This window comes from Ovis canadensis, chromosome 8, assembly GCF_042477335.2.
Source record: "Ovis canadensis isolate MfBH-ARS-UI-01 breed Bighorn chromosome 8, ARS-UI_OviCan_v2, whole genome shotgun sequence".
In the NCBI taxonomy this organism is placed as follows: Eukaryota; Metazoa; Chordata; class Mammalia; order Artiodactyla; family Bovidae; genus Ovis; species Ovis canadensis.
The window spans coordinates 97,349,985-97,364,767 of NC_091252.1; the positions used below are offsets into that span (position 1 = coordinate 97,349,985).

At 39.9% G+C, this 14,783-nt stretch overlaps 1 protein-coding gene across 2 annotated transcripts in view; it reads right to left on the reverse strand.

Moving 5' to 3' along the window:
* Positions 1 to 14,783, reverse strand: part of PRKN (parkin RBR E3 ubiquitin protein ligase) — a 1,209,893-nt gene that overhangs the window by 1,083,014 nt on the left and 112,096 nt on the right. The gene's annotated exons all lie outside the window — the stretch shown is intronic.

Consider the following 14,783-nt stretch of genomic DNA (forward strand, 5'->3'; position numbering starts at 1 on the left):
AGTTATGTGTAAAATGGAGACTCAGAGATGGAACGTAAAATCAAGACTCAATGGTAGATTTGATACTAAGGAAAAGATAAGTTGCAAGGCAGATTCCAGGTCAACGGCCGAACAGGAGTACAGCCGTCTGAAACAGAGATGCTGTTAGAGAACCCAACTTGGAAGTGGGAGGGTGGGAGAGAGTCTTGAATTTAGACACGTGGGGTGTGAGGTGTCTTTGAGATGTTGTAACTGTAGAATGGGGTGTGAGGTGTCTTTGAGATGTTGTAAGTGTAGAAAGTCATAAAGGTAAATGGACCCATGGGTCCAGAGTACAAAGAAGCAGAAATCTGGAGTAAAAAAGTCACCAAAGCCGAGTCCTGGCCGAGGGGGGAGTTTTCTGGCAGTGCTGATATTCACATTTTGACAAGGCCCCCAACGGACGAAGGGCCTCAGAGAAGCGCCAGCACTGAGTTAAACCTAGGAGGACAAGGTGAGAACCCAGCAGACTCTACTGGCTATGCCGAAGTCTGCGAGGAAGAGTGGTTTAAAACACACGGGTGATCAGGAAGAGGAGGCATCCAGCTCCTTGGCAACGCAGATCAGCAGGGTGAAAGCCAGTTACACAGTGAAGGTGGCTCCACTGTGTCCTAGGAGGGGGTGAGCCACGGCCTTGCTTCCCTCATGTGAGGCTTTCTCCTTGATGTAACCTGGGCAGTGATGATACTGTGGAGAAATGGCAGCGAGGCTGAGAGTGGACATCTTGACATATTTCAGGCTGGGAACTCATGCTAGTTCTGCACCCACCATCTCAGAGAAAAAGTGAAAGCTGGGAAGATATGAAAGGTAATCTAATCAAACACCTTTAGTTTAATCACCTTTGTTAAGATCAAGCTCCTGGAGTTTGATTTCACAGGGTCATGATTCCTGGTGATGTGTGGCAGAAGCCAACACAATATTGTAGAATGATTATCCTCCAATAACTGTATTTTGTTCTATACTTGTCAATAGTGTACAATTATTATCTTTGATAATTATTAGTTACTCAAGAACAGTTATGTTTTAAGCAAATTGCTCAACTGTCATCACCAATAGAATATACTTAGATGGGTTCTTTCTATAAAATGTCCTAAGTAGTAAAAATAAATAAATAAACAAATTAGCCAATAAATCCTTCAAAACAAACAAACAAACAAACAGAGCTCCCCAGATCACAAGTGTTTCTGATAGTCACTGTCCCTGGCTTTGCCTTACACTGGTATCCTTATACTACTGCTGCTGCTGCTAAGTCACTTCAGTCGCCTCTGACTCTGTGCGACCCCATGACGGCAGCCCACCAGGCTCCTCTGTCCCTGGGATTCTGCAGGCAAGAATACTGCAGTGGGTTGCCATTTCCTTCTCCAGTCCTTATACTAGACTTGAAGAACTAGCCCATGAAATAATAATAGCAATAATAATATAATACAATGGGAGAAAAAATAAATACTTTGCAAATAATAACCTATTTATTCCTTACAACAGCCCTCTGATGTAGGCCCTCTTGCTATTTCCACTTAATCACCACACGACTGAGACATAGAGAAGTCAAGTCACCCACGATCAGAGAGATGGTTAGTGGCAAAGGCAGAATCTGAACGCAGGCAACTTGCTCTGGAGTCCAGGTGCTTAACCATGATGAAACACAGTTCTCTCATATGCAGGAATCCATTTAAAAATAAAAATTGTTCTAGCACTCTCACTCACTAATAAGGTTATAATGAGTGTGCTACTGTGCTATTTACACATCATTATTTCAAACATGGAAGCAATCGTGCCCTGCTATAATTCCTCAGCAGGTTCACTGATTTTAGAATATTAACAAGTAACTTTAAGCTATAAAACAATTTATACATAAATGAAGGATGTCCTGTGGTATAATAGTAACCATAGCAACAGAGTAAGATGGGTTTGCAAAGTGAAAAGTATCCTAAGGTATTTGATGCCCTCAGCAAAGCTTTCTCTCCATTTACAATAAGGACATGACCAGTAGCAGAAAAATAACAGTACGTTTTTCATAATGGATCATATTACAATCTAGATTAGCAATATTATATTTTAGCATTCTTGTTTCCAAAAGGAAATAAAAGGACCATACTAAAATCTGTCCAATTTGTATCTCAATAATAGGAATGCTTAATTCATTCAAAATTTTATACTAAATCTTGAAAAAGGTAACATTTTATATAAACCATGATATGTACAAACATTCAATTGGAAAAACATGCAGTCAGCATACTATATTTACAAAGGGTAGATGAATATTTTGTGGGGTATAGTCATAATGTATCCCCTAAGAAACAGATTTTTTTTTTTTAATAAATCAGAACTTGTAAAGAGTAGGAATCATTTTGAGAAATAATGAGGTAAATCCTTTTCTGATATCTATTGGCAAAAGAACTATAAGGTTGCTTAAATAAATAAATATCATTTAAAGACCACTACAGTTATGACCAACCTAGATAGCATAATGAAAAGCAGAGACATTACTTTGCGAACAAAGGTGAGTCTAGTCAAGGCTATGGTTTTTTCTGTCATGTGTGGATGTGAAAGTTGGACTGTGAAGAAAGCTGAGCACCGAAGAATTGATGCTTTTGAACTGTGGTGTTGGAGAAGACCCTTGAGAGTCCCTTGGACTGCAAGGAGATCCAACCAGTCCATTCTGAAGCAGATCAGCCCTGGGATTTCTTTGGAAGGAATAATGCTAAAGCTGAAACTCCAGTACTTTGGCCACCTCATGTGAAGAGTTGACTCACGGGAAAAGACTTTGATGCTAGGAGGGATTGGGGGCAGGAGGAGAAGGGGACGAACCAGGATGAGATGGCTGGATGGCATCACTGACTCGATGGATGGGAGTCTGAGTGAACTCCGGGAGTTGGTGATGGACAGGGAGGCCTGGCGTGCTGCAATTCATGGGGTCGCAAAGAGTCGGACATGACTGAGCGACTGAACTGAACTGAACTGAACTGGTGGTTCAGCTGGTTTCTCTGGTGGCTCACATGATAAAGAATCGGGAGAGTCTTTCTCCTGGGCAATGCGGGAGACCGGGTTCAATTCCTGGGTAGGGAAGATCCCCTGGAGAAGGAATGGCTACCCACTCTAGGATTCTTGCCTGGAGAATTCCATGGACAGAGGAGCCTTGCGGGCTCTATAGTCCATGGGGTTGCAAAGAGTCAGACACGACTGAGTGACGAGTGCACATACACACGCACTATTGTGCATACAATTAGTAAAGAAAGAAATAAAGTACTAAATGAAGGCGCTCCTTCAGCTACAGATCTGGTGTAACCCTGGTCACTTCAGTGTGCGTCAGTGACAAAGCAAGTTGCCGCTTTTCCAACATTTGGATAACAGCATAAGAATACAAAATTCAGAGTTTGGTACAGTGTGCTAATATCCTCAAGACAAAGTTTAACAGAAACTGTGTGAGTTTCAAAACAATTTTATATGTCTGAGAACCAAGCAGATTATGTATTAACTTACAACAGCTTTCACATAAACAGTGTATGACGATCAAAAAGCAAATCTTCTGTTAGGAAAGGAGTGCTGTATAACACAGAATAAATGAATGGACAACTGGTCCTGTGCTATTACAGCGCACCTCAGATTCTACGGTGTGCATTTCAAGGGCACACGAACTGAAAGTTTTTAGAGAAAAAGAGCTGGCTGATAATGAAGTGTTAAAATCACTTCATATGAGGAATATGTCACAATGAGGAAAGTTTCCGAAGCTCAGGAACCAACCTTACCTTACTTCGTCACCAATACCCAGTACATAGTAGGTGCAGAGTAAGTGTTTGTTGTACAAGTGAACAAACTAATGTATATAAAACATGCAGAAAAGAGTGAGACAAGATTGAGAAGCCTCAGATATCTGAACATGTATTTAAAGGATATGAGTTATTCTATTTGGCCTCCAGAGTAGAACCAGGACTAGAGTTTGGAAGTCACAGGAGAACAAATTACGATTCGAAAGAAGACCATTGTGCTATTGGGATGCCCAGGTTTTTCTCCTGCCTGGAAGGACGAAGCCAGATGCAGGTTCAGATGTGTTGAAAATGGGGTAAGCAATGTCCTGATGCATGGGACTCCCAGAGGCACAGAGGCACAGGACCACCCCAAAGTCCGGACTTATGTGATGAAGCTCAGTTTGGTTCAAGGCACTAAAGTTTTAAATGCTCCCTAAATGGCAGACTGTGGATCATTAGTGTAAGTTCTTGCAGGGTCATTAGTATGAGCTTCCTGGTGCTCTTTGGGGAGGGTGGGCAAGTGAACTCCTGGAGATACAAAGATGGGCTACACCCGTTCCTGGACACAGATGAACCACCACGCTGTGAAGACACTTTAATGTGTGTGTGTGTGTGTGTCTGTGTGTGTGTCTGTGTGTGCTCAGCTGCTCATTTGTGCCCGACTCTTGCATCCCCATGGACTGCAGCCCACTAGGCTCTTCTGTCCATGGAATTTTCCAGGCAAGAATACTGAAGCAGGTTGCCATTTCCTCCTCCAGTGAATGTTCCCAACCCAGGGATCCAACCCACATCTCCTGCATTGGCAGACTCTTCACCACTGAGCCACCAGAGAAGCCCCAGACACTTTTACATCACTTGATAATTAAACTGAGGTTTCCACGTAGTCTCCTCCCTCTGAACTACAACCTCCTGAAAGTAAAATGCTTTTAAGATTCCTTCTAACCCTGAAAGTTTATTACTATAAAAATATAGATTATAGAGGCTAGGATCAATACTAAGAAAACATTCATTTAATCCTGGCATTCAGCCTAAGAGGGAGGTGCTATTATTTCCATTTTATAGACTAAGAAAAAGCCATTTGGAAATAAGAACTCGCCTAAGATCTGACATTGTGCAGAGTAGAAATAAAGCTCATGAATATCTGTCTCCAAAGTCAAGGTCCAAGCATCGACATTAAATTAAGAGAGATGCAGAGAGAAAGAGAGGGAATCACTGCAGACTTACTGAAACAATAAGTCAGTCTGCATTTCAGGGAAGACAGGGTAAGACTCGATTATTAATTTAAGGGAATTTGAATAAGATCCAATGAAATCAACGTCAGTCCCGTATCACATTACATCACATTACATTCAATTTGACTTATCTCATTGACAAACTAGATTTTTTATAGTAATTCTGGAAAATCGCTTTTGCTATGTTTCAAACTGTCTCCTCATAGTCAGGCACAGGATTAGTTAGTAGTTTATCAGTAAAATGGTCTGTCACATATACACAAGACTGGGAAACTCTTGTTACTGTTAACTGGATGAAAATAACTGATTGCTACAATAATTCCCTCTATAATATCTCTACCAACAATTAGAATCCTTGAGATTTTAAAGACACATAAAGAGAACTCCTCTAAGAAAAAAACGAGAAAATGTAATCTTTCCTTAGAAGACATGTCATTGAGAATAAATAAAAGCTAAAGAAAGAGTCTTAGACATCAAAATGTAAGATGACCAAGGGTGAGGATTTGATTAAAGAAATGCTGCATGTGACAGAACCAAAAATACCATCTATTAGAGTCATTATCTGAGAAAAAAAACCACTGTGTATTATTTAGCCTGTTCCATTGACGAGTCACTAACAGAAAGGTCAAGATCTTAAAAAAAATACATAGTAATTATTGTGAAGGTTCAAGAGAGAGCGTAGATAATAAAGAAACAAAGAGAAAAATGTCCTTGGGTTCAGCAATGTCAGGAAGAGTAAAAAGTAAAAATATTCCAAAAGTCATATTGTATGTTTGGTAAAATACTTACTGCATTTCAATATATATCTATGGTACATCTGAGTATCAAAAAATCCTGTCAGTATTACTTCTTCATCTTCTCCTATGGTAATTATTTCAATCACATTTTAACACTTCCTAAACACCTAAGGACTGATGCTGAGGCTGAAACTCCAACACTTTGGCACCTCATTAGAAGAGTTGACTCATTGGAAAAGACCCTGATGCTGGGAGGGATTTTGGGCAGGAGGAGAAGGGGACAAGAGGATGAGATGGCTGGATGGCATCACCGACTCGATGGACATTAGTTTGAATGAACTCCAGGAGTTGGTGATGGACAGGGAGGCCTGGCGTGCTGCGATTCATGGGGTCGCAAGGAGTCAGACACAACTGAGCGACTGAACTGAACTGAAACACCTAAAATGGGCTTACCTGATGGCTCAGCTGGTAAAGAATCCGCCTGCAGTGCAGGAGACCCCGGTCTGATTCCTGGGTTGGGAAGATCCCCAGGAGGAGGGCATGGCAACCCACTCCAGTATTCTTGCCTGGAGAATCTCCGTTTACTAGGGGCATGGCAGGCTGCAGTCCATAGGGTTGCCCAGTCGGACACAACTGAGCAACTAGGCACGCACACGTGCAGACACGTAAGGTATATCTGAATTTTGTGATTAACTAAGCAGGCTGACAATTTCAGAGTAAGGTGAGTCACCTGAATGTCTCTTACCTTCATGGACACTAATGAGATGGTGGTGGCAATGACATGGTTGAAAATGGAAAGTCATGGAAACATACCACTCAAAAAGGCAGAAAGAAGACTGACCAGGACGCACACAGAAATAGCTCTTGCATTCCTTTCCCAGTGTATTGAGGGAATTCTAAACTAATGTGATGATGAAAGCAAAATAGCGACTGCAGTTCCTGACTGAGGAAGCTTGTTGTCATAGCCTAAGTGCAAACTCAGGCCAGGGGTCACATTTTATGCTTTACTGACCATTTTTGTTTCTCTTTTAAAAATATTTTAATGGTCTTTGTAAAATGTTTTATATCATACATGATTATATGTATGTACTTTAATATGAGTACATAAAATTTAAAAATCTCTAGAACCATGAATATATTTAAGTTATACCTTTAAATTTATATTTATTCATCAAATATATAAATGTTAAATATGCACATAAATTTAAAATATATATATATATTTTTAAGGATGACCTCTAGTTTAATAGCAAAAGGGGAAATCTTGTCTACACCAACTGAATGCTCATGAAGGGAAGTTGTTGTTCAGTTGCTGTTTTTTCTGACTCTTTGTGACCTCATGGACTGCAGCACGCCAGGCCTCCTGTCCGTCACCATCTCCTGGAGTTTGCCCAAGTTCATGTCCACTGAGTCAGTGATGCTATCCAACCATCTCACCCTCTGCCTCCTTCTTCATCTTTTGCCTTCAGTGTCGAAGGGAAGGTTAGACACTAAACTTCATTGGAAGAAAACATGTGTCTGAGCTTTGAATATCAAGTTTTGAATCTACAAAGACAATTCATCTATTTTAGATTTGCGAACTGTGACTGATGAGATCTCAAGCCCATGTTCAAAAAAGCCAGAAGATACCTAGCATGAAAGAGTCATATAGACGTTTCAGATGGTTCTGCTATCGTTTGTACAAAGAGAAAAGCAAATGAGCTCAGTGAAGATTACAGGCAATGCTCCACAAAAGTAATTAACAATTATTCTGTGTCTACTCCATTTCTATGCAATGAGAATATAGTCAAGATGTGTCCATGGCGGCTTTTTGCTTTATTCTCACCAATTAAACGACTATTGGATATGATGGTAATTAGACACCTCAGCTGGAAAAAGATCATTATGTCCTAATGAGATGATTAAAAACAACAAAAAAGTATGCTTCTTGCAAAGTACTAGCATGTTCTTCAAGTATCAATAGTATAATTTGTCTCCAAGTTTACTGTGCTTTGTCGGCCCATCTAAGAGAAATTCTCCAACCAAAATATGCCTTAGAAATTTATATAACCTAAACATAAAATGACAATTTTAACGAACCATCTGTACATTTGAGATATTAATACATTTGAGAACGTTTACTAATGCTACCCTTACCTGACAAGTCAGAGTCGCCACATTAAAATTTTAATCTTACACTGGGGCACCTAACATTCCAAGAACTGCAGATCCCATACTGTTATGTAGCTTAGGCCACCGTCCGATATTTGGTTTGCTCAATTCAATTTGCCATTAGATGCAAGGCCAAATATAGATTTAACTTATGAACACCCCGGCAGGAATACACCAATGCAGAGGGCTGGAGAGAACGTAGAAGGTGTCTGAGAAGTACACACCACCCCCAACCAAGGTCAAAGTTTTCCTCGGAAATCCTCCTTTGGGTTGGAGTTTTATTAATCGAAAGCAGGTCATCCTTTCGTTAATCACATAAGTCATCGAGAAAGGATAGTAACTAACATCTCGCTTCATGCCACCCTGAACTAATTATCAAATATTCTGGCATAGGATTGGGTTTGGAGGAACTAGAAAACACAATACAAAACCAAGTTGGGGAAGAACACAGAGGAACAGAATGAACTGTATAATGCTTGGCTAGTCAGGAGGCACCTGGATGAAATGCCTGCAATTCACACTCTTTGACACTCTTCGTTCACTCATCCATTCATTCAGAAGGCACTGTGGAATACCTATGAGCCAGATAAGCAGAGTGTAAGTTTATACTTAACCAAATATCCTTGGTCCTAAAAGAAGAGGCTGCTCTCTTACAGAAGTAGTATTTATCATTGCTAGTAAGGAAATGACACTTGACTCCCTGCAATTTGACTCCCTGCATTCTAAGCCAGAAGCCATCACCTGGGAACACCATCACTTAACTGCTGTCAAGCCTGCAAACACTGCTACTTACAAACTTGTCCTCTTGGCCTTTGTTCCTGGGACAGTAGGCTAGGATTTCCTTCTGTGATCAAAGGCCCATCTACCCACATTCTCCATACACCACCCTGGCTTACTCACTTCTAAAGATATTGCTCTGTGGATTATCCCACAGCAGTCAGCACATGGTGGGATAATTATTTATCTGTCTGATAGTGGGCCCATGGAGGACAAGGAAGATTGCTTACTTTATTCATTTTAATAACTCCAGCACCTAAGACACCTCGTCTCCTGACATTCAGTCAATCAGTACTTGCTGAAAATGGACTGATCAGTGTTTTCCAACTTCTGCCCCACCTCTGTTGCTACCATCGCTATTTCCTCATCATATGTCACATATACTAAATGAAAAGTTCTCAGCATCCCAGAGATACATATATAATTGTTCCATCACACTTTATATATTCATACTGTCCTCTCCCCTGTAATATACTCACTACATAGTTTTTTATTTACTAGCCATACCAACCAGCTTGTGGGATCTTAGTTCTTGGACCAGGGATTGAACTCATGTCCCCTGCAGTGGAAGAGTGAAGCCCTAATCACTGGGCAACCAGGGAATTTCCTATACTCACCACACAGTCTTTTAAGAATGACTGCATGCTTCTTATATTATAAAGGTGCATGCTTTATAATGCATGCTTCTTATATTATAAAGGTGAAATGGTATATAACCAAGCATATCTGAGCCAAGGTATGTCTTCTTTTCTTCCTGCTATATTCTATCAATCACTTATTTGTGAAACACAAAATTTCCATTTCTCTGAACTGAAGCAAGAGAAAATCTTACATAATATACCACTGTTTTGATATACCTTGACATATACATTATGTAACAGCATTTTCCTTTGCTATACTTCACAATAGAGGAATGCTTTTTAAAGTCAGCAACATCAGCAGGAATGAGACTTTTAAATGAATCTCCAAGGAAGATAGAATACTCACACATAAAGACCAAGAGTTTATTCCATAAGGGCTATATTTTTTTTTCCTGAAATTATTAAGTTGCAATGATGAGGTCACAATTACATTATTAAGCAACAACCACAATAAAAGAGTATATGGGGGAAGACCTAGGCAGAAGTTTTGGATGATATTTTTTAAAAATTTAATGCAATGGCATTGTAAGTTAAAATCTAAATGTAAAAATGAATTTCTCCTTTTATGACCCTATGACAAAATATAAACACTACTAATAAAAAAAGTAACAAAGGCTGTATATTGTCACCCTGCTTATTTAACTTATAACCAGAGTATATCATGTGAAATGCCGGGCTAGATGAAGCACAAGCTGGAATCAAGATTGCCAGGAGAAATATCAATAACCTCACATATGCAGATTCTACCACCCTTATGGCAGAAAGCGAAGAAAAACTAAAGAGCCTCTTAATGAAAGTGAAAGAGGGTAAAAACGTTGTCTTCAAACTCAACATTCAGAAAACTAAGATCATGGCATCCGGTCCCATCACTTCATGGCAAATAGATGGGGAAACAATGGAAACAGTGACAGACTTTATTTTGGGGGGCTCCAAAATCATTGTAGGTGGTGACTGCAGCCATGAAATTAAAAGATGCTTACTCCTTGGAAGAAAAGCTAAGACCAACATAGACAGCATATTAAAAAGCAGAGACATTACCTTGCCAACAAAGATCCATATAGTCAAAGCTATGGTTTTTCCAGTGATCATGTATGGATGTGAGCGTTGGACTATAAAGAAAGCTGAGTGCTGAAGAATTAATGCTTTTGAACTATTGTGTTGGAGAGGCTCTTGAGAGTCCCTTGGACTGCAAGGAGATTAAACCAGGCAATCCTAAAGGAAATCAACCCTGAATATTCAATGGAAGGACTGATGCTGAAGCTGAAATTCCAATACTTTGGCCAAGAGGCAAAGAACTGACTCCTTGGAAAAGACCCTGATGCTGGAAAGATTGGGGGCAGGAGGAGAAGGGGATGACAGAGGATGAGACGGTCAGATGGCATCACCGACGTGATGGCCATGAGTTTGAGCAAGCTCCGGGAGTTGGTGATGGACAGGGAGGCCTGGCATGCTGCAGTCCATGGGGTTCCAAAGAGTCGGACATGACTGAGCGACTGAACTGAACTGAACAATGCTACCTAAAACTTATTGAGCACTTGATACAACCAGGCACCATCCTGAGGGCTCTCTATGGATGAGTACCTTTAAACATCAAACCAGCCCAACGACATAGGCACAATCATTACCAGTATTTGTCACACATGAAGAACCCGAAGCACAGAGACTTGAAGGCATTTTCTCAGGACACCCACTGGTAAGTCATAGACCCAGGGTTTAAATGCATGCTCTTAATGTTAAACATTATACTTTCTTCAGTGTCTTCATGTTTTAATGTGAATAAAAATAAAATATCATTCTATTCCTTTTTCTCTCTAAAACTGAATTCATTTTTTAAACTGTTTGGAACACATTTCAGGACACAGATGACAGAAAATCACTGGCCACTCAAATTTCAGTATCTTCGGGAGAGGATCTTATGAAGCATGCCTTCAATATCACGAAGGTACAGATAATGGTGAGTTATCTGACAGCTGCCAAAAACCCACTACTGTACTACTTTATCAGGCCCACTCAGTTACTATGCTGTCGAACCTACACTGCTTTCTATTAAATAATATTCTTTAATGATCAGTGAGTCAGCCGATAATAAATCAAATTTTTTTAATGTTTATATAATTATGTGGGCAACCCAGACACAGCTCTCCCTTAGAGAGTTAAGCAGGAGCAAATCTACTCGCCTGTGTTCAGGAAAGCAAAGGTTCTTCATGAGTAAGCTCTGAATCTAAATAAGCCTCAGTCCAAAAAAGAGTTTTATTGCAGACTGATAATCCCCTAGGTTTATAATAAAAATGCTGACATAGCTTTAGCTCCAGTATCACAAATGCAAGGCTATAATGTTTGCCTGTCAGAAATTCCTATTTATTTCCAATGTCCTAACAGATGTGCTTTACTGCCTTTAAATTCCCTCCAAAAGCTAATTGCTTGTCTATCAAAAAGATAAAGATCTTGTTTTAGGCTTTGGGGATATTACATGCGGAGAGAAAAACCAATACTCCAGCAATACATTGTGTCCAAAATTCCTCTGCAGTAAGAAAGCCAAACTCTCTTGGAACATGAGAAAACTACCAGGAAGGGATGGTCAGATTATGCCAAGGTCTTAAAAAGTATAAGATTCTCCACACAGCAACATTAAAAGATATGATATACTTAGATTTTATTGTACCAATGAAGCTTTAATTAACACTGCATGATGACTATAATATTATGAAAACAAATTTCAGAATGAAGATGACATTCTTTCAGACTCTTGCAATCAAATAATGATTATGACAAAATGCACCTTCAACATATCCCAGTCCAAACTATGACTCCTAACCCATTCATGAATTTCAGGCTTTTCATAAAAATAAAACAAGGAAAGCAAAATAGAAAATAGCAAAATATTACACATGCTAAGAGTAAATATCAGGTTAGGAAACATCTTTGTCAGGTAAACATAAACACAAGCATATAGTATAGTGATATAAGTTTGAAAACTGAGTAACTCCTTCATTTTACAGGTGAAAAAAACAGGCTCGAAGTTAAGTGAAGTCCCTCAGTCGTGTCCGACTCTTTGCGACCCCATGGACTGTAGCCTACCAGGCTCCTCTGTCCATGGAATTTTCCAGGCAATAGTACTGGAGTGGATTGCCATTTCCTTCTCCAAGGGATCTTTTCAACCCAGGGATTGAACCCGTGTCTCCCGCATTGTAGGCAGACGCTTTACCATCTGAGCCACCAGGGACTCTTATATATCTATCTCTCTATATCTATATTTATATCTATAGCTATCTCCTTCACCTTAATTGTATGCCCTAATTTCATATATTATTCTACTCTTAACCCTAGATATAATACTATATAGTGTTAACATCACAGAGACATACTGAATATTTACTGTGAAGGTAGATAATGACAACCATAGCAGAAATTTTCCAACATGCCCCTTTATAAAATTATACTTTAAAAATCTGAGGCAACAGCATAAGCAAAGGGGCAAGAACAACTAAGGTGTGTTCTGGTGTCAGCAGCTTGACTGAAGCTCTTTCAGAAGAACAAAGACAAAGTAAATTTAGAAAAAAATGCATACACTGCATTAGATATTATACAGTAACATGAGGATTCCATTCTCCAAAGAGCTGGTTTAAACTGAAAATATGTAAATAGCCTCAGGAATTGTAATAGCCTTAGAATTACCACTCAGGGGAATTAAGATGTTTAAAAAGAAATTCCTTAATTAGTAATTAACATTAAAAGGGAAGATTATAACTTGAACATGAGTCTTGATGCCACTGTGAGATTGGGGAGATGGTAAACTTGACCAAATCTGGATATTTGTGTGTTTTTAGGTTATTTTACTTATAAAGGGCTTCCCTGGTGGCTCAGAGGTTAAAGCGTCTGCCTGGAAGGCAGGAGACCAGGGTTCAAACCCTGGGTCGGGAAGATCCCCTGGAGAAGGAAATGGCCACCCACTCCAGTACTCTTGCCTGGGGAACCCCATCAAGGGAGGAGCCTGGTGGGCTACAGTCCACGGGGTCGCAAAGAGTCAGACACAACTGAGCAGCTTCACTTTCACTTTCCTTATAAAATTATTAGATGCATGAAAAACAACACAGAAATGTTATCCATTCTTTGAGTTGTTTCATCCATATGGACTTCCCAAATGGCTCAGTGACAAAGAAGACACCTGCCAATGCAGGATGCAGGTTTGATCTCTGGGTCTGGAAGATACCCTGGAGGAGGAAATGGCAACCCACTCCAGTACTCTTGCCAAGATAATCCCATGGACAGAGGAGCCTAGCAGGCTACCGTCCACGGGGTTGCGAAGAGTTGGACACGACTGAGCGCACACACAGTTGCAGCATATGTACACATGTGCAAGCACACACACACATACTAGAGCTAGGCAGACAGTGAGATAAGCGAGCCTAAAATAATTGGTTCCTCTACTGTTCCACAGCGTCCTTGTTTCATAAGCAATATATTATGGGCACCTTTCATCCAGTCCTCATTCATTCTAGTGAATGTACAGTTCCCACTTTATACACATGCTTGTTGCTATTCAGTCGCTAAGTCACGTCTGACTCTTTGCAACCTCATGGGCTGAAGCATGCAAGGCTTCCCAGTCCTTCACTGTTTCCCGGAACTTGCTCAAACTTGTGTCCATTGAGTCAGTGATGCCATCCAACCATCTCATCCTCGGTCATCCCCTTCTCCTCCTGCCTTCAACGTTTCCCAATGTCAGGGTCTTTTTCAATCAGTCACCTCATCACATCAGGTGGCCAGGAGCTTCAGCTTCGGCATCAGTCCTTCCAATGCATATTCAGGACTGATTTCCTTTAGGACGGACTGGTTGGATCTCCTTTCAGTCCAAGGGCCTCTCAAGAGTCTTTCTCAGCACCACAGCTCAAAAGCATCAATTCTTTGGCACTCAGCTTTCTTTATGTCTAACTCTCACCTCCAGACATGGCTACTGGAAAAACCATAGCTTTAACTATATGAACTTTGACACATTCTACAATTTAATAAACACTGATTAAGGACAGAATTTTTATGGTAAATTATATATTTTTCCAAATTCAAAGGTAACATTTGCACATGTGTTATGATATATAACAGTATAACTGTATATTGGGTTTTAAACAGCATACTATCCCTCGACGCACTTTTCTCAGTGAATTTCGCTTGTCTGCTACGGCAGATGAGGAATTAAGGACACTTATATCCATTCCTTCCTTCTTTCCTTATCTGCCTCTTCACTTTGGCATTTATATTTTATTTTTTGCTCTTCCACTGGTTCCACTTACAACTGAAATATATACTAAACTCTCCTGTTGATCTGTCAACCTGAAATCAATCACTGCTTCAATGAAAGATGAAAATTTGCCACACATACACTTTCTCCTACAATCTCCTTGTCAAATCTTCTGATATTGTTAATTATTTTTATGTTTCTATCATCTAGACAATAATTTAGTCTCTAATATTTTGTATACAATTTAA